This window comes from Neoarius graeffei, chromosome 1, assembly GCF_027579695.1.
Source record: "Neoarius graeffei isolate fNeoGra1 chromosome 1, fNeoGra1.pri, whole genome shotgun sequence".
Lineage (NCBI taxonomy): Eukaryota > Metazoa > Chordata > Actinopteri > Siluriformes > Ariidae > Neoarius > Neoarius graeffei.
In genome coordinates, this window is record NC_083569.1 from 24,826,338 (window position 1) to 24,854,257 (window position 27,920).

Here is a 27,920-nt window from a genome sequence, read left to right on the forward strand (position 1 = left end):
GTTCGCTTAACACGAGAACGGTCCCCGATTCGAAACCGGGCGGAATCGCTGCTCGTTTTCTTGAACCTGGCAGCGAACAAATGGCGAGCTGCGATCTCTGCTCCGTCCGTGCCTTTTGGAACAGTCCCAAACCGAGACGCTGGAAAAGCTTCGCGTGTTTTCTGCTGTGCAGTGGTTTCCCCTTTCACCTGACAAGCGAATCGACGCTCCTGAGAAACCTGGCAGAGCCATGCTTTGCCTTTTGAGCTCTGCTTCCCTTAACGTCCAGTTATCGCCTTGCTAAAATCAGGTACCCTCGAAACAGCCAGAAGGACAGACCCTTAACGTGACCGGATTGCTTTCTGTAGCTTAGTGGTTGTCATGTCCTCCTAGGTGCAGTCGACCGTCGGGACAAAACCTCGTTTGCACAGTTTCCCTGCCTCTCTGGTTTTCCATCAAGGTCCGTGACGGCTGCTTTAAAAACAAAATCGGGCACGATCTACATTTCTGTTGGCTGTGGAAGCATGGACATTGCAATTCGTCAAGGGGAGGTGGTGTTCTCAAATGCCACTTCGTTGCTCGTTTACGGAGTGAGGTCAGGTCAACAGGGCTGCACACGGCATCAGACCGCTGCAAAGTGGCATTGACTCTGGAATGCTTCATCATGTCTCAACGAGTATTTGCCGGCCAACATTCAGACACATTTGCTTATTGACTCTCAAACCGTGACTGTGCAGTCCTCTGTTTGTGGAAAACATGCAAAGAAGCAGCTTGCCGCCAACGAAAGACAAGCACGCAGGCGCCCGCGTCCTTGAAGCACGCCCAGGTTTGCGCAAACCGATGCCATTCGACTGCATGCAACGCGAGCGGAAAGCAGAAGGAGCAGCCCTCAGTCACCTCCTTGGCAAGGCAGTGACGAGCAACCGATCCCTCCCGGGTGCCCGGCCACGCTCTCTGCCTTCCATCAGAGAAACGAAGCGTTAAAGAGTGTGCGTTGGCCGGGAATCGAACCCAGGTCAACTGCTTGGAAGGCAGCTATGCTAGCCACTATACCACCAACGCTGCGTGCCTGGCCTGGGGACAGATGCCTAAGTGCCATTGCTTCTGAACTTGAGGCCCAGGCAACAGCGGCTCGGTCCAAGCGCTGAGGTTTCTGTAGTGTAGTGGTTATCACGTTCGTCTCACACACGAAAGGTCCCCGGTTCGAAACCGGGCAGAAACAGCGGTGGGTGGGTTTGTTTATTTATTTATTTATTTTTGGAGTGACTGCTGAGCTGTGATCTCTGCTCTGACCGTGCCAACTACGGAAGTGTTTGCTTTTCACCAGCCAAGGTATGGACACATTTGCTGAACAAATCTTACACAGTGACTCTCCAGTTCTCTGTTTGTGGACAAATATACACCTGTCGCTTGTTGCCAACGAAAGGAAAACACGCAGGAGCCCGTGTTGTTCACCGCTTCATGGGTCGAACGTACGCAGGGGCAAACTGATGTCATTCAACCCTGCAAACAACTACTTACGTCGCTCGTGGAAAGCGGAAGGAACAGTCCTCAGTCATCTCCTTGGCCCGTCCAAACAAGGCATTTGATTTCTTCCCGTGATGTTGTTGCAGCGCTTTTCAGTGCTGATCCTCGTCACACTCGACCACCAGCTGATCTCTACGACGCCAAGGCCGTGCCCCTATCCTCGTGACAGTCGCTTAAGCGTGATCTGTGTTCTTCTTGAGGCCCAGGCAAGAGCTAACACACGCGTGGTTTCTGTGCTGTAGCGGCGGCCACGTTCGCTTAACACGAGAACGGTCCCCGATTCGAAACCGGGCGGAATCGCTGCTCGTTTTCTTGAACCTGGCGGCGAACAAATGGCGAGCTGCGATCTCTGCTCCGTCCGTGCCTTTTGGAACAGTCCCAAACCGAGACGCTGGAAAAGCTTCGCGTGTTTTCTGCTGTGCAGTGGTTTCCCCTTTCACCTGACAAGCGAATAGACGCTCCTGAGAAACCTGGCAGAGCCATGCTTTGCCTTTTGAGCTCTGCTTCCCTTAACGTCCAGTTATCGCCTTGCTAAAATCAGGTACCCTCGAAACAGCCAGAAAGACAGACCCTTAACGTGACCGGATTGCTTTCTGTAGCTTAGTGGTTGTCATGTCCTCCTAGGTGCAGTCGACCGTCGGGACAAAACCTCGTTTGCACGGTTTCCCTGCCTCTCTGGTTTTCCATCAAGGTCCGTGACGGCTGCTTTAAAAACAAAATCGGGCACGATCTACATTTCTGTTGGCTGTGGAAGCATGGACATTGCAATTCGTCACGGGGAGGTGGTGTTCTCAAATGCCACTTCGTTGCTCGTTTACGGAGTGAGGTCAGGTCAACAGGGCTGCACACGGCATCAGACCGCTGCAAAGTGGCATTGACTCTGGAATGCTTCATCATGTCTCAACGAGTATTTGCCGGCCAACATTCAGACACATTTGCTTCTTGACTCTCAAACCGTGACTGTGCAGTCCTCTGTTTGTGGAAAACATGCAAAGAAGCAGCTTGCCGCCAACGAAAGACAAGCACGCAGGCGCCCGCGTCCTTGAAGCACGCCCAGGTTTGCGCAAACCGATGCCATTCGACTGCATGCAACGCGAGCGGAAAGCAGAAGGAGCGGCCCTCAGTCACCTCCTTGGCAAGGCAGTGACGAGCAACCGATCCCTCCCGGGTGCCCGGCCACGCTCTCTGCCTTCCATCAGAGAAACGAAGCGTTAAAGGGTGTGCGTTGGCCGGGAATCAAACCCGGGTCAACTGCTTGGAAGGCAGCTATGCTAGCCACTATACCACCAACGCTGCGTGCCTGGCCTGGGGACAGATGCCTAAGTGCCATTGCTTCTGAACTTGAGGCCCAGGCAACAGCGGCTCGGTCCAAGCGCTGAGGTTTCTGTAGTGTAGTGGTTATCACGTTCGTCTCACACACGAAAGGTCCCCGGTTCGAAACCGGGCAGAAACAGCGGTGGGTGGGTTTGTTTATTTATTTATTTATTTTTTGAGTGACTGCTGAGCTGTGATCTCTGCTCTGACCGTGCCAACTACGGAAGTGTTTGCTTTTCACCAGCCAAGGTATGGACACATTTGCTGAACAAATCTTACACAGTGACTCTCCAGTTCTCTGTTTGTGGACAAATATACACCTGTTGCTTGTTGCCAACGAAAGGAAAACACGCAGGAGCCCGTGTTGTTCACCGCTTCATGGGTCGAACGTACGCAGGGGCAAACTGATGTCATTCAACCCTGCAAACAACTACTTACGTCGCTCGTGGAAAGCGGAAGGAACAGTCCTCAGTCATCTCCTTGGCCCGTCCAAACAAGGCATTTGATTTCTTCCCGTGATGTTGTTGCAGCGCTTTTCAGTGCTGATCCTCGTCACACTCGACCACCAGCTGATCTCTACGACGCCAAGGCCGTGCCCCTATCCTCGTGACAGTCGCTTAAGCGTGATCTGTGTTCTTCTTGAGGCCCAGGCAAGAGCTAACACACGCGTGGTTTCTGTGCTGTAGCGGCGGCCACGTTCGCTTAACACGAGAACGGTCCCCGATTCGAAACCGGGCGGAATCGCTGCTCGTTTTCTTGAACCTGGCGGCGAACAAAGGGCGAGCTGCGATCTCTGCTCCGTCCGTGCCTTTTGGAACAGTCCCAAACCGAGACGCTGAAAAAGCTTTGCGTGTTTTCTGCTGTGCAGTGGTTTCCCCTTTCACCTGACAAGCGAATCGACGCTCCTGAGAAACCTGGCAGAGCCATGCTTTGCCTTTTGAGCTCTGCTTCCCTTAACGTCCAGTTATCGCCTTGCTAAAATCAGGTACCCTCGAAACAGCCAGAAAGACAGACGCTTAACGTGACCGGATTGCTTTCTGTAGCTTAGTGGTTGTCATGTCCTCCTAGGTGCAGTCGACCGTCGGGACAAAACCTCGTTTGCACGGTTTCCCTGCCTCTCTGGTTTTCCATCAAGGTCCGTGACGGCTGCTTTAAAAACAAAATCGGGCACGATCTACATTTCTGTTGGCTGTGGAAGCATGGACATTGCAATTCGTCACGGGGAGGTGGTGTTCTCAAATGCCACTTCGTTGCTCGTTTACGGAGTGAGGTCAGGTCAACAGGGCTGCACACGGCATCAGACCGCTGCAAAGTGGCATTGACTCTGGAATGCTTCATCATGTCTCAACGAGTATTTGCCGGCCAACATTCAGACACATTTGCTTATTGACTCTCAAACCGTGACTGTGCAGTCCTCTGTTTGTGGAAAACATGCAAAGAAGCAGCTTGCCGCCAACGAAAGACAAGCACGCAGGCGCCCGCGTCCTTGAAGCACGCCCAGGTTTGCGCAAACCGATGCCATTCGACTGCATGCAACGCGAGCGGAAAGCAGAAGGAGCGGCCCTCAGTCACCTCCTTGGCAAGGCAGTGACGAGCAACCGATCCCTCCCAGGTGCCCGGCCACGCTCTCTGCCTTCCATCAGAGAAACGAAGCGTTAAAGGGTGTGCGTTGGCCGGGAATCGAACCCAGGTCAACTGCTTGGAAGGCAGCTATGCTAGCCACTATACCACCAACGCTGCATGCCTGGCCTGGGGACAGATGCCTAAGTGCCATTGCTTCTGAACTTGAGGCCCAGGCAACAGCGGCTCGGTCCAAGCGCTGAGGTTTCTGTAGTGTAGTGGTTATCACGTTCGTCTCACACACGAAAGGTCCCCGGTTCGAAACCGGGCAGAAACAGCGGTGGGTGGGTTTGTTTATTTATTTATTTATTTATTTTTGGAGTGACTGCTGAGCTGTGATCTCTGCTCTGACCGTGCCAACTACGGAAGTGTTTGCTTTTCACCAGCCAAGGTATGGACACATTTGCTGAACAAATCTTACACAGTGACTCTCCAGTTCTCTGTTTGTGGACAAATATACACCTGTCGCTTGTTGCCAACGAAAGGAAAACACGCAGGAGCCCGTGTTGTTCACCGCTTCATGGGTCGAACGTACGCAGGGGCAAACTGATGTCATTCAACCCTGCAAACAACTACTTACGTCGCTCGTGGAAAGCGGAAGGAACAGTCCTCAGTCATCTCCTTGGCCCGTCCAAACAAGGCATTTGATTTCTTCCCGTGATGTTGTTGCAGCGCTTTTCAGTGCTGATCCTCGTCACACTCGACCACCAGCTGATCTCTACGACGCCAAGGCCGTGCCCCTATCCTCGTGACAGTCGCTTAAGCGTGATCTGTGTTCTTCTTGAGGCCCAGGCAAGAGCTAACACACGCGTGGTTTCTGTGCTGTAGCGGCGGCCACGTTCGCTTAACACGAGAACGGTCCCCGATTCGAAACCGGGCGGAATCGCTGCTCGTTTTCTTGAACCTGGCGGCGAACAAATGGCGAGCTGCGATCTCTGCTCCGTCCGTGCCTTTTGGAACAGTCCCAAACCGAGACGCTGGAAAAGCTTCGCGTGTTTTCTGCTGTGCAGTGGTTTCCCCTTTCACCTGACAAGCGAATCGACGCTCCTGAGAAACCTGGCAGAGCCATGCTTTGCCTTTTGAGCTCTGCTTCCCTTAACGTCCAGTTATCGCCTTGCTAAAATCAGGTACCCTCGAAACAGCCAGAAAGACAGACCCTTAACGTGACCGGATTGCTTTCTGTAGCTTAGTGGTTGTCATGTCCTCCTAGGTGCAGTCGACCGTCGGGACAAAACCTCGTTTGCACGGTTTCCCTGCCTCTCTGGTTTTCCATCAAGGTCCGTGACGGCTGCTTTAAAAACAAAATCGGGCACGATCTACATTTCTGTTGGCTGTGGAAGCATGGACATTGCAATTCGTCACGGGGAGGTGGTGTTCTCAAATGCCACTTCGTTGCTCGTTTACGGAGTGAGGTCAGGTCAACAGGGCTGCACACGGCATCAGACCGCTGCAAAGTGGCATTGACTCTGGAATGCTTCATCATGTCTCAACGAGTATTTGCCGGCCAACATTCAGACACATTTGCTTATTGACTCTCAAACCGTGACTGTGCAGTCCTCTGTTTGTGGAAAACATGCAAAGAAGCAGCTTGCCGCCAACGAAAGACAAGCACGCAGGCGCCCGCGTCCTTGAAGCACGCCCAGGTTTGCGCAAACCGATGCCATTCGACTGCATGCAACGCGAGCGGAAAGCAGAAGGAGCGGCCCTCAGTCACCTCCTTGGCAAGGCAGTGACGAGCAACCGATCCCTCCCGGGTGCCCGGCCACGCTCTCTGCCTTCCATCAGAGAAACGAAGCGTTAAAGGGTGTGCGTTGGCCGGGAATCAAACCCGGGTCAACTGCTTGGAAGGCAGCTATGCTAGCCACTATACCACCAACGCTGCGTGCCTGGCCTGGGGACAGATGCCTAAGTGCCATTGCTTCTGAACTTGAGGCCCAGGCAACAGCGGCTCGGTCCAAGCGCTGAGGTTTCTGTAGTGTAGTGGTTATCACGTTCGTCTCACACACGAAAGGTCCCCGGTTCGAAACCGGGCAGAAACAGCGGTGGGTGGGTTTGTTTATTTATTTATTTATTTTTTGAGTGACTGCTGAGCTGTGATCTCTGCTCTGACCGTGCCAACTACGGAAGTGTTTGCTTTTCACCAGCCAAGGTATGGACACATTTGCTGAACAAATCTTACACAGTGACTCTCCAGTTCTCTGTTTGTGGACAAATATACACCTGTTGCTTGTTGCCAACGAAAGGAAAACACGCAGGAGCCCGTGTTGTTCACCGCTTCATGGGTCGAACGTACGCAGGGGCAAACTGATGTCATTCAACCCTGCAAACAACTACTTACGTCGCTCGTGGAAAGCGGAAGGAACAGTCCTCAGTCATCTCCTTGGCCCGTCCAAACAAGGCATTTGATTTCTTCCCGTGATGTTGTTGCAGCGCTTTTCAGTGCTGATCCTCGTCACACTCGACCACCAGCTGATCTCTACGACGCCAAGGCCGTGCCCCTATCCTCGTGACAGTCGCTTAAGCGTGATCTGTGTTCTTCTTGAGGCCCAGGCAAGAGCTAACACACGCGTGGTTTCTGTGCTGTAGCGGCGGCCACGTTCGCTTAACACGAGAACGGTCCCCGATTCGAAACCGGGCGGAATCGCTGCTCGTTTTCTTGAACCTGGCGGCGAACAAAGGGCGAGCTGCGATCTCTGCTCCGTCCGTGCCTTTTGGAACAGTCCCAAACCGAGACGCTGAAAAAGCTTTGCGTGTTTTCTGCTGTGCAGTGGTTTCCCCTTTCACCTGACAAGCGAATCGACGCTCCTGAGAAACCTGGCAGAGCCATGCTTTGCCTTTTGAGCTCTGCTTCCCTTAACGTCCAGTTATCGCCTTGCTAAAATCAGGTACCCTCGAAACAGCCAGAAAGACAGACGCTTAACGTGACCGGATTGCTTTCTGTAGCTTAGTGGTTGTCATGTCCTCCTAGGTGCAGTCGACCGTCGGGACAAAACCTCGTTTGCACGGTTTCCCTGCCTCTCTGGTTTTCCATCAAGGTCCGTGACGGCTGCTTTAAAAACAAAATCGGGCACGATCTACATTTCTGTTGGCTGTGGAAGCATGGACATTGCAATTCGTCACGGGGAGGTGGTGTTCTCAAATGCCACTTCGTTGCTCGTTTACGGAGTGAGGTCAGGTCAACAGGGCTGCACACGGCATCAGACCGCTGCAAAGTGGCATTGACTCTGGAATGCTTCATCATGTCTCAACGAGTATTTGCCGGCCAACATTCAGACACATTTGCTTATTGACTCTCAAACCGTGACTGTGCAGTCCTCTGTTTGTGGAAAACATGCAAAGAAGCAGCTTGCCGCCAACGAAAGACAAGCACGCAGGCGCCCGCGTCCTTGAAGCACGCCCAGGTTTGCGCAAACCGATGCCATTCGACTGCATGCAACGCGAGCGGAAAGCAGAAGGAGCGGCCCTCAGTCACCTCCTTGGCAAGGCAGTGACGAGCAACCGATCCCTCCCAGGTGCCCGGCCACGCTCTCTGCCTTCCATCAGAGAAACGAAGCGTTAAAGGGTGTGCGTTGGCCGGGAATCGAACCCGGGTCAACTGCTTGGAAGGCAGCTATGCTAGCCACTATACCACCAACGCTGCATGCCTGGCCTGGGGACAGATGCCTAAGTGCCATTGCTTCTGAACTTGAGGCCCAGGCAACAGCGGCTCGGTCCAAGCGCTGAGGTTTCTGTAGTGTAGTGGTTATCACGTTCGTCTCACACACGAAAGGTCCCCGGTTCGAAACCGGGCAGAAACAGCGGTGGGTGGGTTTGTTTATTTATTTATTTATTTTTTGAGTGACTGCTGAGCTGTGATCTCTGCTCTGACCGTGCCAACTACGGAAGTGTTTGCTTTTCACCAGCCAAGGTATGGACACATTTGCTGAACAAATCTTACACAGTGACTCTCCAGTTCTCTGTTTGTGGACAAATATACACCTGTCGCTTGTTGCCAACGAAAGGAAAACACGCAGGAGCCCGTGTTGTTCACCGCTTCATGGGTCGAACGTACGCAGGGGCAAACTGATGTCATTCAACCCTGCAAACAACTACTTACGTCGCTCGTGGAAAGCGGAAGGAACAGTCCTCAGTCATCTCCTTGGCCCGTCCAAACAAGGCATTTGATTTCTTCCCGTGATGTTGTTGCAGCGCTTTTCAGTGCTGATCCTCGTCACACTCGACCACCAGCTGATCTCTACGACGCCAAGGCCGTGCCCCTATCCTCGTGACAGTCGCTTAAGCGTGATCTGTGTTCTTCTTGAGGCCCAGGCAAGAGCTAACACACGCGTGGTTTCTGTGCTGTAGCGGCGGCCACGTTCGCTTAACACGAGAACGGTCCCCGATTCGAAACCGGGCGGAATCGCTGCTCGTTTTCTTGAACCTGGCGGCGAACAAAGGGCGAGCTGCGATCTCTGCTCCGTCCGTGCCTTTTGGAACAGTCCCAAACCGAGACGCTGAAAAAGCTTCGCGTGTTTTCTGCTGTGCAGTGGTTTCCCCTTTCACCTGACAAGCGAATCGACGCTCCTGAGAAACCTGGCAGAGCCATGCTTTGCCTTTTGAGCTCTGCTTCCCTTAACGTCCAGTTATCGCCTTGCTAAAATCAGGTACCCTCGAAACAGCCAGAAAGACAGACCCTTAACGTGACCGGATTGCTTTCTGTAGCTTAGTGGTTGTCATGTCCTCCTAGGTGCAGTCGACCGTCGGGACAAAACCTCGTTTGCACGGTTTCCCTGCCTCTCTGGTTTTCCATCAAGGTCCGTGACGGCTGCTTTAAAAACAAAATCGGGCACGATCTACATTTCTGTTGGCTGTGGAAGCATGGACATTGCAATTCGTCACGGGGAGGTGGTGTTCTCAAATGCCACTTCGTTGCTCGTTTACGGAGTGAGGTCAGGTCAACAGGGCTGCACACGGCATCAGACCGCTGCAAAGTGGCATTGACTCTGGAATGCTTCATCATGTCTCAACGAGTATTTGCCGGCCAACATTCAGACACATTTGCTTATTGACTCTCAAACCGTGACTGTGCAGTCCTCTGTTTGTGGAAAACATGCAAAGAAGCAGCTTGCCGCCAACGAAAGACAAGCACGCAGGCGCCCGCGTCCTTGAAGCACGCCCAGGTTTGCGCAAACCGATGCCATTCGACTGCATGCAACGCGAGCGGAAAGCAGAAGGAGCGTCCCTCAGTCACCTCCTTGGCAAGGCAGAGACGAGCAACCGATCCCTCCCGGGTGCCCGGCCACGCTCTCTGCCTTCCATCAGAGAAACGAAGCGTTAAAGGGTGTGCGTTGGCCGGGAATCGAACCCGGGTCAACTGCTTGGAAGGCAGCTATGCTAGCCACTATACCACCAACACTGCGTGCCTGGCCTGGGGACAGATGCCTAAGAGCCATTGCTTCTGAACTTGAGGCCCAGGCAACAGCGGCTCGGTCCAAGCGCTGAGGTTTCTGTAGTGTAGTGGTTATCACGTTCGTCTCACACACGAAAGGTCCCCGGTTCGAAACCGGGCAGAAACAGCGGTGGGTGGGTTTGTTTATTTATTTATTTATTTATTTTTTGAGTGACTGCTGAGCTGTGATCTCTGCTCTGACCGTGCCAACTACGGAAGTGTTTGCTTTTCACCAGCCAAGGTATGGACACATTTGCTGAACAAATCTTACACAGTGACTCTCCAGTTCTCTGTTTGTGGACAAATATACACCTGTCGCTTGTTGCCAACGAAAGGAAAACACGCAGGAGCCCGTGTTGTTCACCGCTTCATGGGTCGAACGTACGCAGGGGCAAACTGATGTCATTCAACCCTGCAAACAACTACTTACGTCGCTCGTGGAAAGCGGAAGGAACAGTCCTCAGTCATCTCCTTGGCCCGTCCAAACAAGGCATTTGATTTCTTCCCGTGATGTTGTTGCAGCGCTTTTCAGTGCTGATCCTCGTCACACTCGACCACCAGCTGATCTCTACGACGCCAAGGCCGTGCCCCGATCCTCGTGACAGTCGCTTAAGCGTGATCTGTGTTCTTCTTGAGGCCCAGGCAAGAGCTAACACACGCGTGGTTTCTGTGCTGTAGCGGCGGCCACGTTCGCTTAACACGAGAACGGTCCCCGATTCGAAACCGGGCGGAATCGCTGCTCGTTTTCTTGAACCTGGCGGCGAACAAAGGGCGAGCTGCGATCTCTGCTCCGTCCGTGCCTTTTGGAACAGTCCCAAACCGAGACGCTGAAAAAGCTTCGCGTGTTTTCTGCTGTGCAGTGGTTTCCCCTTTCACCTGACAAGCGAATCGACGCTCCTGAGAAACCTGGCAGAGCCATGCTTTGCCTTTTGAGCTCTGCTTCCCTTAACGTCCAGTTATCGCCTTGCTAAAATCAGGTACCCTCGAAACAGCCAGAAAGACAGACCCTTAACGTGACCGGATTGCTTTCTGTAGCTTAGTGGTTGTCATGTCCTCCTAGGTGCAGTCGACCGTCGGGACAAAACCTCGTTTGCACGGTTTCCCTGCCTCTCTGGTTTTCCATCAAGGTCCGTGACGGCTGCTTTAAAAACAAAATCGGGCACGATCTACATTTCTGTTGGCTGTGGAAGCATGGACATTGCAATTCGTCACAGGGAGGTGGTGTTCTCAAATGCCACTTCGTTGCTCGTTTACGGAGTGAGGTCAGGTCAACAGGGCTGCACACGGCATCAGACCGCTGCAAAGTGGCATTGACTCTGGAATGCTTCATCATGTCTCAACGAGTATTTGCCGGCCAACATTCAGACACATTTGCTTATTGACTCTCAAACCGTGACTGTGCAGTCCTCTGTTTGTGGAAAACATGCAAAGAAGCAGCTTGCCGCCAACGAAAGACAAGCACGCAGGCGCCCGCGTCCTTGAAGCACGCCCAGGTTTGCGCAAACCGATGCCATTCGACTGCATGCAACGCGAGCGGAAAGCAGAAGGAGCGTCCCTCAGTCACCTCCTTGGCAAGGCAGTGACGAGCAACCGATCCCTCCCGGGTGCCCGGCCACGCTCTCTGCCTTCCATCAGAGAAACGAAGCGTTAAAGGGTGTGCGTTGGCCGGGAATCGAACCCGGGTCAACTGCTTGGAAGGCAGCTATGCTAGCTACTATACCACCAATGCTGCGTGCCTGGCCTGGGGACAGATGCCTAAGTGCCATTGCTTCTGAACTTGAGGCCCAGGCAACAGCGGCTCGGTCCAAGCGCTGAGGTTTCTGTAGTGTAGTGGTTATCACGTTCGTCTTACACACGAAAGGTCCCCGGTTCGAAACCGGGCAGAAACAGCGGTGGGTGGGTTTGTTTGTTTATTTATTTATTTATTTTTTGAGTGACTGCTGAGCTGTGATCTCTGCTCTGACCGTGCCAACTACGGAAGTGTTTGCTTTTCACCAGCCAAGGTATGGACACATTTGCTGAACAAATCTTACACAGTGACTCTCCAGTTCTCTGTTTGTGGACAAATATACACCTGTCGCTTGTTGCCAACGAAAGGAAAACACGCAGGAGCCCGTGTTGTTCACCGCTTCATGGGTCGAACGTACGCAGGGGCAAACTGATGTCATTCAACCCTGCAAACAACTACTTACGTCGCTCGTGGAAAGCGGAAGGAACAGTCCTCAGTCATCTCCTTGGCCCGTCCAAACAAGGCATTTGATTTCTTCCCGTGATGTTGTTGCAGCGCTTTTCAGTGCTGATCCTCGTCACACTCGACCACCAGCTGATCTCTACGACGCCAAGGCCGTGCCCCGATCCTCGTGACAGTCGCTTAAGCGTGATCTGTGTTCTTCTTGAGGCCCAGGCAAGAGCTAACACACGCGTGGTTTCTGTGCTGTAGCGGCGGCCACGTTCGCTTAACACGAGAACGGTCCCCGATTCGAAACCGGGCGGAATCGCTGCTCGTTTTCTTGAACCTGGCGGCGAACAAAGGGCGAGCTGCGATCTCTGCTCCGTCCGTGCCTTTTGGAACAGTCCCAAACCGAGACGCTGAAAAAGCTTCGCGTGTTTTCTGCTGTGCAGTGGTTTCCCCTTTCACCTGACAAGCGAATCGACGCTCCTGAGAAACCTGGCAGAGCCATGCTTTGCCTTTTGAGCTCTGCTTCCCTTAACGTCCAGTTATCGCCTTGCTAAAATCAGGTACCCTCGAAACAGCCAGAAAGACAGACCCTTAACGTGACCGGATTGCTTTCTGTAGCTTAGTGGTTGTCATGTCCTCCTAGGTGCAGTCGACCGTCGGGACAAAACCTCGTTTGCACGGTTTCCCTGCCTCTCTGGTTTTCCATCAAGGTCCGTGACGGCTGCTTTAAAAACAAAATCGGGCACGATCTACATTTCTGTTGGCTGTGGAAGCATGGACATTGCAATTCGTCACGGGGAGGTGGTGTTCTCAAATGCCACTTCGTTGCTCGTTTACGGAGTGAGGTCAGGTCAACAGGGCTGCACACGGCATCAGACCGCTGCAAAGTGGCATTGACTCTGGAATGCTTCATCATGTCTCAACGAGTTTTTGCCGGCCAACATTCAGACACATTTGCTTATTGACTCTCAAACCGTGACTGTGCAGTCCTCTGTTTGTGGAAAACATGCAAAGAAGCAGCTTGCCGCCAACGAAAGACAAGCACGCAGGCGCCCGCGTCCTTGAAGCACGCCCAGGTTTGCGCAAACCGATGCCATTCGACTGCATGCAACGCGAGCGGAAAGCAGAAGGAGCGGCCCTCAGTCACCTCCTTGGCAAGGCAGTGACGAGCAACCGATCCCTCCCGGGTGCCCGGCCACGCTCTCTGCCTTCCATCAGAGAAACGAAGCGTTAAAGGGTGTGCGTTGGCCGGGAATCGAACCCGGGTCAACTGCTTGGAAGGCAGCTATGCTAGCCACTATACCACCAACGCTGCGTGCCTGGCCTGGGGACAGATGCCTAAGTGCCATTGCTTCTGAACTTGAGGCCCAGGCAACAGCGGCTCGGTCCAAGCGCTGAGGTTTCTGTAGTGTAGTGGTTATCACGTTCGTCTCACACACGAAAGGTCCCCGGTTCGAAACCGGGCAGAAACAGCGGTGGGTGGGTTTGTTTATTTATTTATTTATTTATTTTTTGAGTGACTGCTGAGCTGTGATCTCTGCTCTGACCGTGCCAACTACGGAAGTGTTTGCTTTTCACCAGCCAAGGTATGGACACATTTGCTGAACAAATCTTACACAGTGACTCTCCAGTTCTCTGTTTGTGGACAAATATACACCTGTCGCTTGTTGACAACGAAAGGAAAACACGCAGGAGCCCGTGTTGTTCACCGCTTCATGGGTCGAACGTACGCAGGGGCAAACTGATGTCATTCAACCCTGCAAACAACTACTTACGTCGCTCGTGGAAAGCGGAAGGAACAGTCCTCAGTCATCTCCTTGGCCCGTCCAAACAAGGCATTTGATTTCTTCCCGTGATGTTGTTGCAGCGCTTTTCAGTGCTGATCCTCGTCACACTCGACCACCAGCTGATCTCTACGACGCCAAGGCCGTGCCCCGATCCTCGTGACAGTCGCTTAAGCGTGATCTGTGTTCTTCTTGAGGCCCAGGCAAGAGCTAACACACGCGTGGTTTCTGTGCTGTAGCGGCGGCCACGTTCGCTTAACACGAGAACGGTCCCCGATTCGAAACCGGGCGGAATCGCTGCTCGTTTTCTTGAACCTGGCGGCGAACAAAGGGCGAGCTGCGATCTCTGCTCCGTCCGTGCCTTTTGGAACAGTCCCAAACCGAGACGCTGAAAAAGCTTCGCGTGTTTTCTGCTGTGCAGTGGTTTCCCCTTTCACCTGACAAGCGAATCGACGCTCCTGAGAAACCTGGCAGAGCCATGCTTTGCCTTTTGAGCTCTGCTTCCCTTAACGTCCAGTTATCGCCTTGCTAAAATCAGGTACCCTCGAAACAGCCAGAAAGACAGACCCTTAACCTGACCGGATTGCTTTCTGTAGCTTAGTGGTTGTCATGTCCTCCTAGGTGCAGTCGACCGTCGGGACAAAACCTCGTTTGCACGGTTTCCCTGCCTCTCTGGTTTTCCATCAAGGTCCGTGACGGCTGCTTTAAAAACAAAATCGGGCACGATCTACATTTCTGTTGGCTGTGGAAGCATGGACATTGCAATTCGTCACGGGGAGGTGGTGTTCTCAAATGCCACTTCGTTGCTCGTTTACGGAGTGAGGTCAGGTCAACAGGGCTGCACACGGCATCAGACCGCTGCAAAGTGGCATTGACTCTGGAATGCTTCATCATGTCTCAACGAGTATTTGCCGGCCAACATTCAGACACATTTGCTTATTGACTCTCAAACCGTGACTGTGCAGTCCTCTGTTTGTGGAAAACATGCAAAGAAGCAGCTTGCCGCCAACGAAAGACAAGCACGCAGGCGCCCGCGTCCTTGAAGCACGCCCAGGTTTGCGCAAACCGATGCCATTCGACTGCATGCAACGCGAGCGGAAAGCAGAAGGAGCGGCCCTCAGTCACCTCCTTGGCAAGGCAGTGACGAGCAACCGATCCCTCCCGGGTGCCCGGCCACGCTCTCTGCCTTCCATCAGAGAAACAAAGCGTTAAAGGGTGTGCGTTGGCCGGGAATCGAACCCGGGTCAACTGCTTGGAAGGCAGCTATGCTAGCCACTATACCACCAACGCTGCGTGCCTGGCCTGGGGACAGATGCCTAAGTGCCATTGCTTCTGAACTTGAGGCCCAGGCAACAGCGGCTCGGTCCAAGCACTGAGGTTTCTGTAGTGTAGTGGTTATCACGTTCATCTCACACACGAAAGGTCCCCGGTTCGAAACCGGGCACAAACAGCGGTGGGTGGGTTTGTTTATTTATTTATTTATTTTTTGAGTGACTGCTGAGCTGTGATCTCTGCTCTGACCGTGCCAACTACGGAAGTGTTTGCTTTTCACCAGCCAAGGTATGGACACATTTGCTGAACAAATCTTACACAGTGACTCTCCAGTTCTCTGTTTGTGGACAAATATACACCTGTCGCTTGTTGACAACGAAAGGAAAACACGCAGGAGCCCGTGTTGTTCACCGCTTCATGGGTCGAACGTACGCAGGGGCAAACTGATGTCATTCAACCCTGCAAACAACTACTTACGTCGCTCGTGGAAAGCGGAAGGATCAGTCCTCAGTCATCTCCTTGGCCCGTCCAAACAAGGCATTTGATTTCTTCCCGTGATGTTGTTGCAGCGCTTTTCAGTGCTGATCCTCGTCACACTCGACCACCAGCTGATCTCTACGACGCCAAGGCCGTGCCCCTATCCTCGTGACAGTCGCTTAAGCGTGATCTGTGTTCTTCTTGAGGCCCAGGCAAGAGCTAACACACGCGTGGTTTCTGTGCTGTAGCGGCGGCCACGTTCGCTTAACACGAGAACGGTCCCCGATTCGAAACCGGGCGGAATCGCTGCTCGTTTTCTTGAACCTGGCGGCGAACAAAGGGCGAGCTGCGATCTCTGCTCCGTCCGTGCCTTTTGGAACAGTCCCAAACCGAGACGCTGGAAAAGCTTCGCGTGTTTTCTGCTGTGCAGTGGTTTCCCCTTTCACCTGACAAGCGAATCGACGCTCCTGAGAAACCTGGCAGAGCCATGCTTTGCCTTTTGAGCTCTGCTTCCCTTAACGTCCAGTTATCGCCTTGCTAAAATCAGGTACCCTCGAAACAGCCAGAAAGACAGACCCTTAACGTGACCGGATTGCTTTCTGTAGCTTAGTGGTTGTCATGTCCTCCTAGGTGCAGTCGACCGTCGGGACAAAACCTCGTTTGCACGGTTTCCCTGCCTCTCTGGTTTTCCATCAAGGTCCGTGACGGCTGCTTTAAAAACAAAATCGGGCACGATCTACATTTCTGTTGGCTGTGGAAGCATGGACATTGCAATTCGTCACGGGGAGGTGGTGTTCTCAAATGCCACTTCGTTGCTCGTTTACGGAGTGAGGTCAGGTCAACAGGGCTGCACACGGCATCAGACCGCTGCAAAGTGGCATTGACTCTGGAATGCTTCATCATGTCTCAACGAGTATTTGCCGGCCAACATTCAGACACATTTGCTTATTGACTCTCAAACCGTGACTGTGCAGTCCTCTGTTTGTGGAAAACATGCAAAGAAGCAGCTTGCCGCCAACGAAAGACAAGCACGCAGGCGCCCGCGTCCTTGAAGCACGCCCAGGTTTGCGCAAACCGATGCCATTCGACTGCATGCAACGCGAGCGGAAAGCAGAAGGAGCGGCCCTCAGTCACCTCCTTGGCAAGGCAGTGACGAGCAACCGATCCCTCCCGGGTGCCCGGCCACGCTCTCTGCCTTCCATCAGAGAAACGAAGCGTTAAAGGGTGTGCGTTGGCCGGGAATCGAACCCGGGTCAACTGCTTGGAAGGCAGCTATGCTAGCCACTATACCACCAACGCTGCGTGCCTGGCCTGGGGACAGATGCCTAAGTGCCATTGCTTCTGAACTTGAGGCCCAGGCAACAGCGGCTCGGTCCAAGCGCTGAGGTTTCTGTAGTGTAGTGGTTATCACGTTCGTCTCACACACGAAAGGTCCCCGGTTCGAAACCGGGCACAAACAGCGGTGGGTGGGTTTGTTTATTTATTTATTTATTTATTTTTTGAGTGACTGCTGAGCTGTGATGTCTGCTCTGACCGTGCCAACTACGGAAGTGTTTGCTTTTCACCAGCCAAGGTATGGACACATTTGCTGAACAAATCTTACACAGTGACTCTCCAGTTCTCTGTTTGTGGACAAATATACACCTGTCACTTGTTGACAACGAAAGGAAAACACGCAGGAGCCCGTGTTGTTCACCGCTTCATGGGTCGAACGTACGCAGGGGCAAACTGATGTCATTCAACCCTGCAAACAACTACTTACGTCGCTCGTGGAAAGCGGAAGGAACAGTCCTCAGTCATCTCCTTGGCCCGTCCAAACAAGGCATTTGATTTCTTCCTGTGATGTTGTTGCAGCGCTTTTCAGTGCTGATCCTCGTCACACTCGACCACCAGCTGATCTCTACGACGCCAAGGCCGTGCCCCTATCCTCGTGACAGTCGCTTAAGCGTGATCTGTGTTCTTCTTGAGGCCCAGGCAAGAGCTAACACACGCGTGGTTTCTGTGCTGTAGCGGCGGCCACGTTCGCTTAACACGAGAACGGTCCCCGATTCGAAACCGGGCGGAATCGCTGCTCGTTTTCTTGAACCTGGCGGCGAACAAATGGCGAGCTGCGATCTCTGCTCCGTCCGTGCCTTTTGGAACAGTCCCAAACCGAGACGCTGAAAAAGCTTCGCGTGTTTTCTGCTGTGCAGTGGTTTCCCCTTTCACCTGACAAGCGAATCGACGCTCCTGAGAAACCTGGCAGAGCCATGCTTTGCCTTTTGAGCTCTGCTTCCCTTAACGTCCAGTTATCGCCTTGCTAAAATCAGGTACCCTCGAAACAGCCAGAAAGACAGACCCTTAACGTGACCGGATTGCTTTCTGTAGCTTAGTGGTTGTCATGTCCTCCTAGGTGCAGTCGACCGTCGGGACAAAACCTCGTTTGCACGGTTTCCCTGCCTCTCTGGTTTTCCATCAAGGTCCGTGACGGCTGCTTTAAAAACAAAATCGGGCACGATCTACATTTCTGTTGGCTGTGGAAGCATGGACATTGCAATTCGTCACGGGGAGGTGGTGTTCTCAAATGCCACTTCGTTGCTCGTTTACGGAGTGAGGTCAGGTCAACAGGGCTGCACACGGCATCAGACCGCTGCAAAGTGGCATTGACTCTGGAATGCTTCATCATGTCTCAACGAGTATTTGCCGGCCAACATTCAGACACATTTGCTTATTGACTCTCAAACCGTGACTGTGCAGTCCTCTGTTTGTGGAAAACATGCAAAGAAGCAGCTTGCCGCCAACGAAAGACAAGCACGCAGGCGCCCGCGTCCTTGAAGCACGCCCAGGTTTGCGCAAACCGATGCCATTCGACTGCATGCAACGCGAGCGGAAAGCAGAAGGAGCGGCCCTCAGTCACCTCCTTGGCAAGGCAGTGACGAGCAACCGATCCCTCCCGGGTGCCCGGCCACGCTCTCTGCCTTCCATCAGAGAAACGAAGCGTTAAAGGGTGTGCGTTGGCCGGGAATCAAACCCGGGTCAACTGCTTGGAAGGCAGCTACGCTAGCCACTACACCACCAACGCTGCGTGCCTGGCCTGGGGACAGATGCCTAAGTGCCATTGCTTCTGAACTTGAGGCCCAGGCAACAGCGGCTCGGTCCAAGCGCTGAGGTTTCTGTAGTGTAGTGGTTATCACGTTCGTCTCACACACGAAAGGTCCCTGGTTCGAAACCGGGCAGAAACAGCGGTGGGTGGGTTTGTTTATTTATTTATTTATTTTTTGAGTGACTGCTGAGCTGTGATCTCTGCTCTGACCGTGCCAACTACGGAAGTGTTTGCTTTTCACCAGCCAAGGTATGGACACATTTGCTGAACAAATCTTACACAGTGACTCTCCAGTTCTCTGTTTGTGGACAAATATACACCTGTCGCTTGTTGACAACGAAAGGAAAACACGCAGGAGCCCGTGTTGTTCACCGCTTCATAGGTCGAACGTACGCAGGGGCAAACTGATGTCATTCAACCCTGCAAACAACTACTTACGTCGCTCGTGGAAAGCGGAAGGAACAGTCCTCAGTCATCTCCTTGGCCTGTCCAAACAAGGCATTTGATTTCTTCCCGTGATGTTGTTGCAGCGCTTTTCAGTGCTGATCCTCGTCACACTCGACCACCAGCTGATCTCTACGACGCCAAGGCCGTGCCCCTATCCTCGTGACAGTCGCTTAAGCGTGATCTGTGTTCTTCTTGAGGCCCAGGCAAGAGCTAACACACGCGTGGTTTCTGTGCTGTAGCGGCGGCCACGTTCGCTTAACACGAGAACGGTCCCCGATTCGAAACCGGGCGGAATCGCTGCTCGTTTTCTTGAACCTGGCGGCGAACAAATGGCGAGCTGCGATCTCTGCTCCGTCCGTGCCTTTTGGAACAGTCCCAAACCGAGACGCTGAAAAAGCTTCGCGTGTTTTCTGCTGTGCAGTGGTTTCCCCTTTCACCTGACAAGCGAATCGACGCTCCTGAGAAACCTGGCAGAGCCATGCTTTGCCTTTTGAGCTCTGCTTCCCTTAACGTCCAGTTATCGCCTTGCTAAAATCAGGTACCCTCGAAACAGCCAGAAAGACAGACCCTTAACGTGACCGGATTGCTTTCTGTAGCTTAGTGGTTGTCATGTCCTCCTAGGTGCAGTCGACCGTCGGGACAAAACCTCGTTTGCACGGTTTCCCTGCCTCTCTGGTTTTCCATCAAGGTCCGTGACGGCTGCTTTAAAAACAAAATCGGGCACGATCTACATTTCTGTTGGCTGTGGAAGCATGGACATTGCAATTCGTCACGGGGAGGTGGTGTTCTCAAATGCCACTTCGTTGCTCGTTTACGGAGTGAGGTCAGGTCAACAGGGCTGCACACGGCATCAGACCGCTGCAAAGTGGCATTGACTCTGGAATGCTTCATCATGTCTCAACGAGTATTTGCCGGCCAACATTCAGACACATTTGCTTATTGACTCTCAAACCGTGACTGTGCAGTCCTCTGTTTGTGGAAAACATGCAAAGAAGCAGCTTGCCGCCAACGAAAGACAAGCACGCAGGTGCCCGCGTCCTTGAAGCACGCCCAGGTTTGCGCAAACCGATGCCATTCGACTGCATGCAACGCGAGCGGAAAGCAGAAGGAGCGGCCCTCAGTCACCTCCTTGGCAAGGCAGTGACGAGCAACCGATCCCTCCCGGGTGCCCGGCCACGCTCTCTGCCTTCCATCAGAGAAACGAAGCGTTAAAGGGTGTGCGTTGGCCGGGAATCAAACCCGGGTCAACTGCTTGGAAGGCAGCTACGCTAGCCACTACACCACCAACGCTGCGTGCCTGGCCTGGGGACAGATGCCTAAGTGCCATTGCTTCTGAACTTGAGGCCCAGGCAACAGCGGCTCGGTCCAAGCGCTGAGGTTTCTGTAGTATAGTGGTTATCACGTTCGTCTCACACACGAAAGGTCCCCGGTTCGAAACCGGGCAGAAACAGCGGTGGGTGGGTTTGTTTATTTATTTATTTATTTATTTTTTGAGTGACTGCTGAGCTGTGATCTCTGCTCTGACCGTGCCAACTACGGAAGTGTTTGCTTTTCACCAGCCAAGGTATGGACACATTTGCTGAACAAATCTTACACAGTGACTCTCCAGTTCTCTGTTTGTGGACAAATATACACCTGTCGCTTGTTGACAACGAAAGGAAAACACGCAGGAGCCCGTGTTGTTCACCGCTTCATGGGTCGAACGTACGCAGGGGCAAACTGATGTCATTCAACCCTGCAAACAACTACTTACGTCGCTCGTGGAAAGCGGAAGGAACAGTCCTCAGTCATCTCCTTGGCCCGTCCAAACAAGGCATTTGATTTCTTCCCGTGATGTTGTTGCAGCGCTTTTCAGTGCTGATCCTCGTCACACTCGACCACCAGCTGATCTCTACGACGCCAAGGCCGTGCCCCTATCCTCGTGACAGTCGCTTAAGCGTGATCTGTGTTCTTCTTGAGGCCCAGGCAAGAGCTAACACACGCGTGGTTTCTGTGCTGTAGCGGCGGCCACGTTCGCTTAACACGAGAACGGTCCCCGATTCGAAACCGGGCGGAATCGCTGCTCGTTTTCTTGAACCTGGCGGCGAACAAATGGCGAGCTGCGATCTCTGCTCCGTCCGTGCCTTTTGGAACAGTCCCAAACCGAGACGCTGAAAAAGCTTCGCGTGTTTTCTGCTGTGCAGTGGTTTCCCCTTTCACCTGACAAGCGAATCGACGCTCCTGAGAAACCTGGCAGAGCCATGCTTTGCCTTTTGAGCTCTGCTTCCCTTAACGTCCAGTTATCGCCTTGCTAAAATCAGGTACCCTCGAAACAGCCAGAAAGACAGACCCTTAACGTGACCGGATTGCTTTCTGTAGCTTAGTGGTTGTCATGTCCTCCTAGGTGCAGTCGACCGTCGGGACAAAACCTCGTTTGCACGGTTTCCCTGCCTCTCTGGTTTTCCATCAAGGTCCGTGACGGCTGCTTTAAAAACAAAATCGGGCACGATCTACATTTCTGTTGGCTGTGGAAGCATGGACATTGCAATTCGTCACGGGGAGGTGGTGTTCTCAAATGCCACTTCGTTGCTCGTTTACGGAGTGAGGTCAGGTCAACAGGGCTGCACACGGCATCAGACCGCTGCAAAGTGGCATTGACTCTGGAATGCTTCATCATGTCTCAACGAGTTTTTGCCGGCCAACATTCAGACACATTTGCTTATTGACTCTCAAACCGTGACTGTGCAGTCCTCTGTTTGTGGAAAACATGCAAAGAAGCAGCTTGCCGCCAACGAAAGACAAGCACGCAGGCGCCCGCGTCCTTGAAGCACGCCCAGGTTTGCGCAAACCGATGCCATTCGACTGCATGCAACGCGAGCGGAAAGCAGAAGGAGCGGCCCTCAGTCACCTCCTTGGCAAGGCAGTGACGAGCAACCGATCCCTCCCGGGTGCCCGGCCACGCTCTCTGCCTTCCATCAGAGAAACGAAGCGTTAAAGGGTGTGCGTTGGCCGGGAATCGAACCCGGGTCAACTGCTTGGAAGGCAGCTATGCTAGCCACTATACCACCAACGCTGCGTGCCTGGCCTGGGGACAGATGCCTAAGTGCCATTGCTTCTGAACTTGAGGCCCAGGCAACAGCGGCTCGGTCCAAGCGCTGAGGTTTCTGTAGTGTAGTGGTTATCACGTTCGTCTCACACACGAAAGGTCACCGGTTCGAAACCGGGCACAAACAGCGGTGGGTGGGTTTGTTTATTTATTTATTTATTTTTTGAGTGACTGCTGAGCTGTGATCTCTGCTCTGACCGTGCCAACTACGGAAGTGTTTGCTTTTCACCAGCCAAGGTATGGACACATTTGCTGAACAAATCTTACACAGTGACTCTCCAGTTCTCTGTTTGTGGACAAATATACACCTGTCGCTTGTTGACAACGAAAGGAAAACACGCAGGAGCCCGTGTTGTTCACCGCTTCATGGGTCGAACGTACGCAGGGGCAAACTGATGTCATTCAACCCTGCAAACAACTACTTACGTCGCTCGTGGAAAGCGGAAGGATCAGTCCTCAGTCATCTCCTTGGCCCGTCCAAACAAGGCATTTGATTTCTTCCCGTGATGTTGTTGCAGCGCTTTTCAGTGCTGATCCTCGTCACACTCGACCACCAGCTGATCTCTACGACGCCAAGGCCGTGCCCCTATCCTCGTGACAGTCGCTTAAGCGTGATCTGTGTTCTTCTTGAGGCCCAGGCAAGAGCTAACACACGCGTGGTTTCTGTGCTGTAGCGGCGGCCACGTTCGCTTAACACGAGAACGGTCCCCGATTCGAAACCGGGCGGAATCGCTGCTCGTTTTCTTGAACCTGGCGGCGAACAAAGGGCGAGCTGCGATCTCTGCTCCGTCCGTGCCTTTTGGAACAGTCCCAAACCGAGACGCTGGAAAAGCTTCGCGTGTTTTCTGCTGTGCAGTGGTTTCCCCTTTCACCTGACAAGCGAATCGACGCTCCTGAGAAACCTGGCAGAGCCATGCTTTGCCTTTTGAGCTCTGCTTCCCTTAACGTCCAGTTATCGCCTTGCTAAAATCAGGTACCCTCGAAACAGCCAGAAAGACAGACCCTTAACGTGACCGGATTGCTTTCTGTAGCTTAGTGGTTGTCATGTCCTCCTAGGTGCAGTCGACCGTCGGGACAAAACCTCGTTTGCACGGTTTCCCTGCCTCTCTGGTTTTCCATCAAGGTCCGTGACGGCTGCTTTAAAAACAAAATCGGGCACGATCTACATTTCTGTTGGCTGTGGAAGCATGGACATTGCAATTCGTCACGGGGAGGTGGTGTTCTCAAATGCCACTTCGTTGCTCGTTTACGGAGTGAGGTCAGGTCAACAGGGCTGCACACGGCATCAGACCGCTGCAAAGTGGCATTGACTCTGGAATGCTTCATCATGTCTCAACGAGTATTTGCCGGCCAACATTCAGACACATTTGCTTATTGACTCTCAAACCGTGACTGTGCAGTCCTCTGTTTGTGGAAAACATGCAAAGAAGCAGCTTGCCGCCAACGAAAGACAAGCACGCAGGCGCCCGCGTCCTTGAAGCACGCCCAGGTTTGCGCAAACCGATGCCATTCGACTGCATGCAACGCGAGCGGAAAGCAGAAGGAGCGGCCCTCAGTCACCTCCTTGGCAAGGCAGTGACGAGCAACCGATCCCTCCCGGGTGCCCGGCCACGCTCTCTGCCTTCCATCAGAGAAACGAAGCGTTAAAGGGTGTGCGTTGGCCGGGAATCGAACCCGGGTCAACTGCTTGGAAGGCAGCTATGCTAGCCACTATACCACCAACGCTGCGTGCCTGGCCTGGGGACAGATGCCTAAGTGCCATTGCTTCTGAACTTGAGGCCCAGGCAACAGCGGCTCGGTCCAAGCGCTGAGGTTTCTGTAGTGTAGTGGTTATCACGTTCGTCTCACACACGAAAGATCCCCGGTTCGAAACCGGGCACAAACAGCGGTGGGTGGGTTTGTTTATTTATTTATTTATTTATTTTTTGAGTGACTGCTGAGCTGTGATCTCTGTTCTGACCATGCCAACTACGGAAGTGTTTGCTTTTCACCAGCCAAGGTATGGACACATTTGCTGAACAAATCTTACACAGTGACTCTCCAGTTCTCTGTTTGTGGACAAATATACACCTGTCACTTGTTGACAACGAAAGGAAAACACGCAGGAGCCCGTGTTGTTCACCGCTTCATGGGTCGAACGTACGCAGGGGCAAACTGATGTCATTCAACCCTGCAAACAACTACTTACGTCGCTCGTGGAAAGCGGAAGGAACAGTCCTCAGTCATCTCCTTGGCCCGTCCAAACAAGGCATTTGATTTCTTCCTGTGATGTTGTTGCAGCGCTTTTCAGTGCTGATCCTCGTCACACTCGACCACCAGCTGATCTCTACGACGCCAAGGCCGTGCCCCTATCCTCGTGACAGTCGCTTAAGCGTGATCTGTGTTCTTCTTGAGGCCCAGGCAAGAGCTAACACACGCGTGGTTTCTGTGCTGTAGCGGCGGCCACGTTCGCTTAACACGAGAACGGTCCCCGATTCGAAACCGGGCGGAATCGCTGCTCGTTTTCTTGAACCTGGCGGCGAACAAATGGCGAGCTGCGATCTCTGCTCCGTCCGTGCCTTTTGGAACAGTCCCAAACCGAGACGCTGAAAAAGCTTCGCGTGTTTTCTGCTGTGCAGTGGTTTCCCCTTTCACCTGACAAGCGAATCGACGCTCCTGAGAAACCTGGCAGAGCCATGCTTTGCCTTTTGAGCTCTGCTTCCCTTAACGTCCAGTTATCGCCTTGCTAAAATCAGGTACCCTCGAAACAGCCAGAAAGACAGACCCTTAACGTGACCGGATTGCTTTCTGTAGCTTAGTGGTTGTCATGTCCTCCTAGGTGCAGTCGACCGTCGGGACAAAACCTCGTTTGCACGGTTTCCCTGCCTCTCTGGTTTTCCATCAAGGTCCGTGACGGCTGCTTTAAAAACAAAATCGGGCACGATCTACATTTCTGTTGGCTGTGGAAGCATGGACATTGCAATTCGTCACGGGGAGGTGGTGTTCTCAAATGCCACTTCGTTGCTCGTTTACGGAGTGAGGTCAGGTCAACAGGGCTGCACACGGCATCAGACCGCTGCAAAGTGGCATTGACTCTGGAATGCTTCATCATGTCTCAACGAGTTTTTGCCGGCCAACATTCAGACACATTTGCTTATTGACTCTCAAACCGTGACTGTGCAGTCCTCTGTTTGTGGAAAACATGCAAAGAAGCAGCTTGCCGCCAACGAAAGACAAGCACGCAGGCGCCCGCGTCCTTGAAGCACGCCCAGGTTTGCGCAAACCGATGCCATTCGACTGCATGCAACGCGAGCGGAAAGCAGAAGGAGCGGCCCTCAGTCACCTCCTTGGCAAGGCAGTGACGAGCAACCGATCCCTCCCGGGTGCCCGGCCACGCTCTCTGCCTTCCATCAGAGAAACGAAGCGTTAAAGGGTGTGCGTTGGCCGGGAATCGAACCCGGGTCAACTGCTTGGAAGGCAGCTATGCTAGCCACTATACCACCAACGCTGCGTGCCTGGCCTGGGGACAGATGCCTAAGTGCCATTGCTTCTGAACTTGAGGCCCAGGCAACAGCGGCTCGGTCCAAGCGCTGAGGTTTCTGTAGTGTAGTGGTTATCACGTTCGTCTCACACACGAAAGGTCCCCGGTTCGAAACCGGGCACAAACAGCGGTGGGTGGGTTTGTTTATTTATTTATTTATTTTTTGAGTGACTGCTGAGCTGTGATCTCTGCTCTGACCGTGCCAACTACGGAAGTGTTTGCTTTTCACCAGCCAAGGTATGGACACATTTGCTGAACAAATCTTACACAGTGACTCTCCAGTTCTCTGTTTGTGGACAAATATACACCTGTCGCTTGTTGACAACGAAAGGAAAACACGCAGGAGCCCGTGTTGTTCACCGCTTCATGGGTCGAACGTACGCAGGGGCAAACTGATGTCATTCAACCCTGCAAACAACTACTTACGTCGCTCGTGGAAAGCGGAAGGATCAGTCCTCAGTCATCTCCTTGGCCCGTCCAAACAAGGCATTTGATTTCTTCCCGTGATGTTGTTGCAGCGCTTTTCAGTGCTGATCCTCGTCACACTCGACCACCAGCTGATCTCTACGACGCCAAGGCCGTGCCCCTATCCTCGTGACAGTCGCTTAAGCGTGATCTGTGTTCTTCTTGAGGCCCAGGCAAGAGCTAACACACGCGTGGTTTCTGTGCTGTAGCGGCGGCCACGTTCGCTTAACACGAGAACGGTCCCCGATTCGAAACCGGGCGGAATCGCTGCTCGTTTTCTTGAACCTGGCGGCGAACAAAGGGCGAGCTGCGATCTCTGCTCCGTCCGTGCCTTTTGGAACAGTCCCAAACCGAGACGCTGGAAAAGCTTCGCGTGTTTTCTGCTGTGCAGTGGTTTCCCCTTTCACCTGACAAGCGAATCGACGCTCCTGAGAAACCTGGCAGAGCCATGCTTTGCCTTTTGAGCTCTGCTTCCCTTAACGTCCAGTTATCGCCTTGCTAAAATCAGGTACCCTCGAAACAGCCAGAAAGACAGACCCTTAACGTGACCGGATTGCTTTCTGTAGCTTAGTGGTTGTCATGTCCTCCTAGGTGCAGTCGACCGTCGGGACAAAACCTCGTTTGCACGGTTTCCCTGCCTCTCTGGTTTTCCATCAAGGTCCGTGACGGCTGCTTTAAAAACAAAATCGGGCACGATCTACATTTCTGTTGGCTGTGGAAGCATGGACATTGCAATTCGTCACGGGGAGGTGGTGTTCTCAAATGCCACTTCGTTGCTCGTTTACGGAGTGAGGTCAGGTCAACAGGGCTGCACACGGCATCAGACCGCTGCAAAGTGGCATTGACTCTGGAATGCTTCATCATGTCTCAACGAGTATTTGCCGGCCAACATTCAGACACATTTGCTTATTGACTCTCAAACCGTGACTGTGCAGTCCTCTGTTTGTGGAAAACATGCAAAGAAGCAGCTTGCCGCCAACGAAAGACAAGCACGCAGGCGCCCGCGTCCTTGAAGCACGCCCAGGTTTGCGCAAACCGATGCCATTCGACTGCATGCAACGCGAGCGGAAAGCAGAAGGAGCGGCCCTCAGTCACCTCCTTGGCAAGGCAGTGACGAGCAACCGATCCCTCCCGGGTGCCCGGCCACGCTCTCTGCCTTCCATCAGAGAAACGAAGCGTTAAAGGGTGTGCGTTGGCCGGGAATCGAACCCGGGTCAACTGCTTGGAAGGCAGCTATGCTAGCCACTATACCACCAACGCTGCGTGCCTGGCCTGGGGACAGATGCCTAAGTGCCATTGCTTCTGAACTTGAGGCCCAGGCAACAGCGGCTCGGTCCAAGCGCTGAGGTTTCTGTAGTGTAGTGGTCATCACGTTCGTCTCACACACGAAAGATCCCCGGTTCGAAACCGGGCACAAACAGCGGTGGGTGGGTTTGTTTATTTATTTATTTATTTATTTTTTGAGTGACTGCTGAGCTGTGATCTCTGCTCTGACCATGCCAACTACGGAAGTGTTTGCTTTTCACCAGCCAAGGTATGGACACATTTGCTGAACAAATCTTACACAGTGACTCTCCAGTTCTCTGTTTGTGGACAAATATACACCTGTCACTTGTTGACAACGAAAGGAAAACACGCAGGAGCCCGTGTTGTTCACCGCTTCATGGGTCGAACGTACGCAGGGGCAAACTGATGTCATTCAACCCTGCAAACAACTACTTACGTCGCTCGTGGAAAGCGG

At 53.1% G+C, this 27,920-nt stretch overlaps 31 non-coding genes across 31 annotated transcripts; 16 read left to right on the top strand and 15 right to left on the bottom strand.

Annotated features, from left to right (window-relative positions):
- Positions 1-969: 969 nt before the first annotated feature.
- trnag-ucc (transfer RNA glycine (anticodon UCC)) lies at positions 970-1,041 on the bottom strand. The gene has a single exon. It is a non-coding gene; the product is annotated as a tRNA-Gly (tRNA).
- An 87-nt stretch (positions 1,042-1,128) lies between these two features.
- trnav-cac (transfer RNA valine (anticodon CAC)) lies at positions 1,129-1,201 on the top strand. Its single transcript has one exon. It is a non-coding gene; the product is annotated as a tRNA-Val (tRNA).
- A 1,526-nt stretch (positions 1,202-2,727) lies between these two features.
- Positions 2,728-2,799, bottom strand: trnag-ucc (transfer RNA glycine (anticodon UCC)). Its single transcript has one exon. It is a non-coding gene; the product is annotated as a tRNA-Gly (tRNA).
- Positions 2,800-2,886: 87 nt separating this feature from the next.
- On the top strand, positions 2,887-2,959 carry trnav-cac (transfer RNA valine (anticodon CAC)). Its single transcript has one exon. It is a non-coding gene; the product is annotated as a tRNA-Val (tRNA).
- Positions 2,960-4,485: 1,526 nt separating this feature from the next.
- Positions 4,486-4,557, bottom strand: trnag-ucc (transfer RNA glycine (anticodon UCC)). The gene has a single exon. It is a non-coding gene; the product is annotated as a tRNA-Gly (tRNA).
- An 87-nt stretch (positions 4,558-4,644) lies between these two features.
- On the top strand, positions 4,645-4,717 carry trnav-cac (transfer RNA valine (anticodon CAC)). The gene has a single exon. It is a non-coding gene; the product is annotated as a tRNA-Val (tRNA).
- Positions 4,718-6,247: 1,530 nt separating this feature from the next.
- Positions 6,248-6,319, bottom strand: trnag-ucc (transfer RNA glycine (anticodon UCC)). Its single transcript has one exon. It is a non-coding gene; the product is annotated as a tRNA-Gly (tRNA).
- An 87-nt stretch (positions 6,320-6,406) lies between these two features.
- Positions 6,407-6,479, top strand: trnav-cac (transfer RNA valine (anticodon CAC)). The gene has a single exon. It is a non-coding gene; the product is annotated as a tRNA-Val (tRNA).
- A 1,526-nt stretch (positions 6,480-8,005) lies between these two features.
- trnag-ucc (transfer RNA glycine (anticodon UCC)) lies at positions 8,006-8,077 on the bottom strand. The gene has a single exon. It is a non-coding gene; the product is annotated as a tRNA-Gly (tRNA).
- An 87-nt stretch (positions 8,078-8,164) lies between these two features.
- On the top strand, positions 8,165-8,237 carry trnav-cac (transfer RNA valine (anticodon CAC)). Its single transcript has one exon. It is a non-coding gene; the product is annotated as a tRNA-Val (tRNA).
- Positions 8,238-9,763: 1,526 nt separating this feature from the next.
- Positions 9,764-9,835, bottom strand: trnag-ucc (transfer RNA glycine (anticodon UCC)). The gene has a single exon. It is a non-coding gene; the product is annotated as a tRNA-Gly (tRNA).
- An 87-nt stretch (positions 9,836-9,922) lies between these two features.
- On the top strand, positions 9,923-9,995 carry trnav-cac (transfer RNA valine (anticodon CAC)). The gene has a single exon. It is a non-coding gene; the product is annotated as a tRNA-Val (tRNA).
- A 1,689-nt stretch (positions 9,996-11,684) lies between these two features.
- Positions 11,685-11,757, top strand: trnav-uac (transfer RNA valine (anticodon UAC)). Its single transcript has one exon. It is a non-coding gene; the product is annotated as a tRNA-Val (tRNA).
- A 1,530-nt stretch (positions 11,758-13,287) lies between these two features.
- On the bottom strand, positions 13,288-13,359 carry trnag-ucc (transfer RNA glycine (anticodon UCC)). Its single transcript has one exon. It is a non-coding gene; the product is annotated as a tRNA-Gly (tRNA).
- Positions 13,360-13,446: 87 nt separating this feature from the next.
- Positions 13,447-13,519, top strand: trnav-cac (transfer RNA valine (anticodon CAC)). Its single transcript has one exon. It is a non-coding gene; the product is annotated as a tRNA-Val (tRNA).
- A 1,530-nt stretch (positions 13,520-15,049) lies between these two features.
- Positions 15,050-15,121, bottom strand: trnag-ucc (transfer RNA glycine (anticodon UCC)). The gene has a single exon. It is a non-coding gene; the product is annotated as a tRNA-Gly (tRNA).
- An 87-nt stretch (positions 15,122-15,208) lies between these two features.
- trnav-cac (transfer RNA valine (anticodon CAC)) lies at positions 15,209-15,281 on the top strand. Its single transcript has one exon. It is a non-coding gene; the product is annotated as a tRNA-Val (tRNA).
- Positions 15,282-16,807: 1,526 nt separating this feature from the next.
- Positions 16,808-16,879, bottom strand: trnag-ucc (transfer RNA glycine (anticodon UCC)). The gene has a single exon. It is a non-coding gene; the product is annotated as a tRNA-Gly (tRNA).
- An 87-nt stretch (positions 16,880-16,966) lies between these two features.
- On the top strand, positions 16,967-17,039 carry trnav-cac (transfer RNA valine (anticodon CAC)). Its single transcript has one exon. It is a non-coding gene; the product is annotated as a tRNA-Val (tRNA).
- A 1,530-nt stretch (positions 17,040-18,569) lies between these two features.
- trnag-ucc (transfer RNA glycine (anticodon UCC)) lies at positions 18,570-18,641 on the bottom strand. Its single transcript has one exon. It is a non-coding gene; the product is annotated as a tRNA-Gly (tRNA).
- Positions 18,642-18,728: 87 nt separating this feature from the next.
- Positions 18,729-18,801, top strand: trnav-cac (transfer RNA valine (anticodon CAC)). The gene has a single exon. It is a non-coding gene; the product is annotated as a tRNA-Val (tRNA).
- Positions 18,802-20,327: 1,526 nt separating this feature from the next.
- trnag-ucc (transfer RNA glycine (anticodon UCC)) lies at positions 20,328-20,399 on the bottom strand. The gene has a single exon. It is a non-coding gene; the product is annotated as a tRNA-Gly (tRNA).
- Positions 20,400-20,486: 87 nt separating this feature from the next.
- On the top strand, positions 20,487-20,559 carry trnav-cac (transfer RNA valine (anticodon CAC)). The gene has a single exon. It is a non-coding gene; the product is annotated as a tRNA-Val (tRNA).
- A 1,530-nt stretch (positions 20,560-22,089) lies between these two features.
- On the bottom strand, positions 22,090-22,161 carry trnag-ucc (transfer RNA glycine (anticodon UCC)). The gene has a single exon. It is a non-coding gene; the product is annotated as a tRNA-Gly (tRNA).
- An 87-nt stretch (positions 22,162-22,248) lies between these two features.
- On the top strand, positions 22,249-22,321 carry trnav-cac (transfer RNA valine (anticodon CAC)). Its single transcript has one exon. It is a non-coding gene; the product is annotated as a tRNA-Val (tRNA).
- A 1,526-nt stretch (positions 22,322-23,847) lies between these two features.
- On the bottom strand, positions 23,848-23,919 carry trnag-ucc (transfer RNA glycine (anticodon UCC)). Its single transcript has one exon. It is a non-coding gene; the product is annotated as a tRNA-Gly (tRNA).
- An 87-nt stretch (positions 23,920-24,006) lies between these two features.
- trnav-cac (transfer RNA valine (anticodon CAC)) lies at positions 24,007-24,079 on the top strand. The gene has a single exon. It is a non-coding gene; the product is annotated as a tRNA-Val (tRNA).
- Positions 24,080-25,609: 1,530 nt separating this feature from the next.
- trnag-ucc (transfer RNA glycine (anticodon UCC)) lies at positions 25,610-25,681 on the bottom strand. The gene has a single exon. It is a non-coding gene; the product is annotated as a tRNA-Gly (tRNA).
- Positions 25,682-25,768: 87 nt separating this feature from the next.
- trnav-cac (transfer RNA valine (anticodon CAC)) lies at positions 25,769-25,841 on the top strand. The gene has a single exon. It is a non-coding gene; the product is annotated as a tRNA-Val (tRNA).
- Positions 25,842-27,367: 1,526 nt separating this feature from the next.
- Positions 27,368-27,439, bottom strand: trnag-ucc (transfer RNA glycine (anticodon UCC)). The gene has a single exon. It is a non-coding gene; the product is annotated as a tRNA-Gly (tRNA).
- Positions 27,440-27,526: 87 nt separating this feature from the next.
- Positions 27,527-27,599, top strand: trnav-cac (transfer RNA valine (anticodon CAC)). The gene has a single exon. It is a non-coding gene; the product is annotated as a tRNA-Val (tRNA).
- The last annotated feature ends 321 nt before the right edge of the window (positions 27,600-27,920 follow it).